The following is a 5,596-nucleotide window of genomic DNA, read 5'->3' on the forward strand; positions in this document are numbered from 1 at the left end:
GCCCTTTTCTTTCTTTGACACACAAACGTACATCCTCATAGATTTCCAACGAAAAACCTTTCCCTACACTTGTTTTTCTGCAAATTGTGGATCAAAAGGAATTCGCTCTAATTCATGCTCTACTATTCTTTAAGAACAAGGGTATGGATAGTCCTATTCTAGGCTAGGTAAGGATAATGTGGCTAACAAAGAAAATAGGCTAACTAAGGTTCAAAGGGGTTAAACCTACAATACATATGCAATGGGTAAGGCTTTTTGGCTCTGGTTTTAACTAAATAACTTCATCTTGTTATTTGTTATGCAATCAATTTTATCCTTTGAATGAAATGGGCATGAGTTATAGTATTTGGAACTATTGTGATGAAACGCATTCTATGTAGCAACCAGGCAAAGAAATAATGAGATCATGCAACGACTTTAGAAAACAGGAATGCACAGATTAATAACTCTCCAAACAAAGTTTAGGCTCAAGTCTCTCAGGGTTGTAGCGTTTGTTTGAGTTCCTTCCTTCAAGCATGTTACAAAACTGATTTTTTCCTTTTGTGATTACATGTGAATTCGTAAATGACAACTACAACTAAGCATAAACCAAAGAGCATATCAAACTTCCACCCATGTTTGTAACTTTCTTTAACAGTCATGCAATTAAAAACTAAATCGTCATCATTGTGTTGGAAGGTATCCTAAAACACAAACAAACATAAAAAAAAAAAAACAACTCTAAAAACGACTCTTTTTGGGTTTTTTAAACACTCTTTTTCGATTTTTTTTTCAAAATTTCGGATTTTCTGTTTAAGAGACATTAAAACACCTCAAAACACACTAAAAACACTTAAAAAGAGTGAGTAACAACTTTAGAAGTGATAGGTGATAAAATCTGACGAAATTCAATGCAAAATCATTTGTTTAGCCCCCCCCCACACACACACACACTTAAACCAAATGTTGTCCTTAATGTTTCAAACATAGACTCACAAACAAACAAGCAAATAACACAACTAACAAACATGCCAATTATGGCAAAGTAAAAGCAATAAAGAGTAGGGTTTAGGAACACAAATCTGGTTGTGGAGCCGGAGATTCCTAGGTCTTCTTTATTTGAATGCATGGGTTGCCTCCCAAGAAGCACTTGCTTTAACATCTTCCAGCCAGACGATACCCCCTTTTAAGCTCCCCTAGGTCATATGGCATGGAATTGATCTTTGAATGAGGGGTGATATTTGAAATGATCTGGTAATGGTTTAAATTCTAGAGTGGGTGCGTTAATCATTAACAACATATTAGTATAAAACAAAATTGAAATTCGGGGAGGTGGCTTACCTTTGTGCTCTGACATGAGCTCAAGAATAAGCACCCCTTCGAAAGTTGTAGGACTAGAAAATTCAGCCAGATTTGGTGTTTTGAGAGTTATGACTTGTTCTGTGTCATAAAATCCAACTTCTTTAGGAATTGTTGTCTCAAGTATATCCTCATTGATGAATTCTAGACATTCCCCAGCACTTGTTGTTCTTGATTCTTTGGAAAGGTTTCGAAGATGCCTTTCTCACCCTCATCTTCCTTGGATTGCATGATCCTGCAAAGAAAATGGACATGTGGTGGAACAAGGTCAAGACGAATCGAATTTGGGCTTACCTTGGTTGTAGTGGATGGCATAAAGGGCATATGGGGCTGCGACAAGGGTGGTTATTCCCTTGTCGTGGCCTTGTTATCCTCCTCTTCATCGAGCAGCAGCTATTCATCCATGTTTTGGCTTGGTTTGGACGTCTTAGTTTCATCTCCAACCTCCATGCCACTTTCCAAGGTGATAGCTTCAACAATTTCAATAGTTAAGTCGAATAGTTCACTTTGTTCTTGCATTTGCCCCATGAATTCCGTGAAATCTCCCATTTGATTCTTCAATTCGCTCATCCCTTGGGCTTGATTTTGTAATTTCTGCATCAAAAAAGTTTGTACATCAAGAATTGGAGCACAATCTATTAACGAACCTGAATTCGGTTAGAATTGTTGCAGGACAGACTGTGGTGGCTGCATAGGCGTTGTATAGAACTCCTCATATGGTTGTCAATATTCTCCTTATTGAGCCTCATTGGCTTGATTTTGTGAGCCCTACGCTAAAGAAATTAATTCATTAAGAATTTGATCACAATCTATTGATGAACCTGAGTTTGGTTGGGCATATTGTATATGAGGTTGTGGTGGCTGCACAAGTTTTGAATAGAACTCCTCATATGGCTGCCAATATCCTTCTTGTTGAACTTGTTGAGATTCCCACCACATAGAGTTTGAATGATCACTCCAATCTAAATTGTACATGTTGGAAAACAAATAGTTCCCTGATTGATTATGATCTTGATAACCCTAGGTACTGACATTCTCCCAACCTCTTTGTGGACGTTGATTTGCTTAATATTCTTACCTATAAAAAGCACCAAATGTAGGGACACTTTGCATTGTGGACCCTTCGGCATACTGTGACAACTGAGAAGTAAGATTCGCCATTTGAGCTTGAAGATTAGCAATTGCAATGTCTTGCTTCTCTAGTACGTGAAATCAAAGAAATAAAACTAAATCAAATATCAAAAGAAAAATAAACAAACAAACAAAGGGATTAGCAATTTTACTAATCCCCGGCAACGGCGCAAAAATTTGATGTGATATATTCTAACACTCAAATTAAAACCCTATGATTGTAGTATATGAAAGTAGGGATCGTTTTGGCCGGGGATTAGAAGGGACGCTAATCTACTCAATTTAAACTCTAAATCACTAAACTAGACTCAATAACAGAAAACTAGACTTTTATGACTCAAAACAAAATAGAATGACTCAAAATAGCACAAAACAATAAAACTGACTCGAACTAGACACTAGGGGTTATTTTGAACGAATTCTAACTTTAACTTGACTTAAAATACTAAAAGACACAAAATTGGACAGATTCTAACAAAAAGACACAACCAAGTAAAGAGGGATTGGATTTTGGACGAAATTAAGGTAAAAACAAGCAGATTGTAAACTTAAACTAAGTTGCACGAAATTGGGATGGATGGGTGATAAGCTAGCTAGAGGGTCCTTCTCCACACATGACACATATGCAACACAAATCGATTTCCAGTTATTCTTTCTTTAAACCATGAATGACAATGCCCCAAATTAATTATGAATTGTACAAATTAATTTTCAGATTTTCCTAAGTTCATTAAATTGGATGGATAACGCATCGGCAACCAAATTATTCTTCAATAGTTCCCTACATGAACTGCATAATAGAGATACATATCAAAGATCATTAAGTCCTATGAAAATCATAAGCATTGACAAGGCATTCATAACTATGAATTGCATGATACTCCTGCTATGGATTTACTTAACGCGATTGTGACTAGCAACCTCCACTACTTATAAATCGATTAGGTGAAATTCCCTTATATTTTAGCATCAAATTCATGCATGCAAACTAAGTAGGCCTCCTTAATCAACATACAAGAATAAGTTATCAATCAAACAGATAAGTAAATTGCATTCATGTTTTACGAAACAATAACTAGAGGAAATCAATTCATATCACATATATGTTCATGGCTTTGAATTCACCTCTAACTAAAACGAATTTAGTTCCTCATGTTCGCAAAACAAAGATAATTAAATTTAAACATTGAAAACAAAGAATAGAATACACCTAGAAACGCTCCAACAATCCAACGTCTTGAATGGCAAGCACGGCTGTAGGTGGCTCCTCCTTCCTTCCTTGCTACGGCACAATGGGGATTTTCTAAATTTAGGCTCTTGAGGTGTGGTGGATGGTGTGGTGATCTAATGGTAGAGGGTGGTTGTTTTTTGCGGCAAAAAATATACATATATATATATATATATATGTGCTTATGTGCGGCACAAAAGTAGCTTAGGAAAAGGATTTTAGCACCTCAAAACCATAAGGAAAAGGTCAGCTATATGGCAGAAACCAAAGAGGAAAAGGAGAGAGAGGTGTGCAGGCTTCTAGACATTCTAGAAAGGGTCTAGGCGCCAAATTTTTAGGAGAGGAAATAAGGTTTCTAGAAACAGGATTTTATGTGTCCAAGTCTGAAAAAAAACTCCCCCTTGCAGCTGGAATTAAGATAGGATAAGATTAGGATAAGATAAGATAAGATAAGGTTGGATAAGGTTTGGATAAGATGAGGTAATTTGGATAATGTTCCTTCTTTATAGTTGATTCCTTATCTTCCAAGTCTTTGATTTAATTTTCCAGATGTTAAGCACATTTCTAACCTCTCTTGAACTTCAAATTCGTCCATCCACCTGCTCCATATGCAAGCTATCGATTCCAAGCCTAAAACTGCTCTAAAATGCTCCAAATTGCACTTTCTTGCCTCTTTTGCCATTTAAACCTACAAACACATGAAAATAGCCTAAATCACTATAATAAATAAAAATTAGCTATGTAAATGCAAGAAAATAAGCTAACTAGGTCACATAAATATGTTCCTATCACTGTGTCAGAGGAAAAACTGCATTTGTCTTGAGCAACTTTACATTATCCTTATGCCGCTATATGTCGGCTTTGCTTGCTCCAGTTTCAAATGATGATTAACCATTCTTTCTTCTAGACAATAGGATGTATCGGAAGACGGGTGTGTTTGGTCTTTTTGAGGGTGTCCTTCTCCCTTTGGTTATTGCAGGTTTAGCAGGTTCATCATCGTTTTTGCTTGAAGATGGCACGACTTCTCCCTCTTGCTTCTTGGGCATGGCTTGCCACTCTTGCTTTTTAGGTGTTGTTTTGCTTGCCCGAGGATTTGATCTCTTTTGGAAGAGCTTCGGGCACCATGTCTTCCTCCATGTAGAACTTGGCATCTCTGAAGTGTGATTTGGCTTTGATGAATGGCTTGGTATCACCTTGGATCACCTTCACTTCTTCTCGGTAGAATTTTAAGCATTGGTGAAGGATGGATGACACTATCCATTCTCGTGGATCCAAAGCCTTCCTAAGGGCAAGCTGTAAGAAGTTCTTGCATCAATCACGTGGAATATCGTGCTTGATTTAAGTTCAATAATGGCCATCTCTACTTGGATCATGCTCATCACTCTCTGTCTTTCTTAGTTAAAACCCTGGATCAATAGCCAGCTTAGGGATAGTTTATCCACCTTGATGCCGATTGTGGTAATTGTTGACTTTGGCATGATGTTTATGGTTGATCCACTATCCACAAGCATGTGGTTGACTTCATGCTCCCTTACATACCCTGAGACGAAGATATGACAGATGTGAGGCTTTGATCCCAGCAGTAAGTCTTTGTCAGTGAGGTTGATTGCATTATGGGCAGCACAACATGTGGCATATTCATGTGGCCGAAGTTTCAAGCCTTCGTCCTTTCTTTCTTGTACCTCATGGTTTCAAGACTCGCTAAGACCACTATTAGTGATTTTCACATCTCCTTCGGCAATCGTAATGCTTCCTTGGTGCTAAAGTGTGTCGGCAGACCTTTCCTAGTGGTGAGGGTCTTCTCTTCCTTTATCGTTATAGCTTTGCCTTTTAAGGGCTTTTCTATCTCTACGTTAACCATGTAACAGGCAATGGTAGTGCACTATTGGAAGAAGTCAT

Source organism: Pyrus communis, chromosome 16 (assembly GCF_963583255.1).
Source record: "Pyrus communis chromosome 16, drPyrComm1.1, whole genome shotgun sequence".
Taxonomy (NCBI): domain Eukaryota; kingdom Viridiplantae; phylum Streptophyta; class Magnoliopsida; order Rosales; family Rosaceae; genus Pyrus; species Pyrus communis.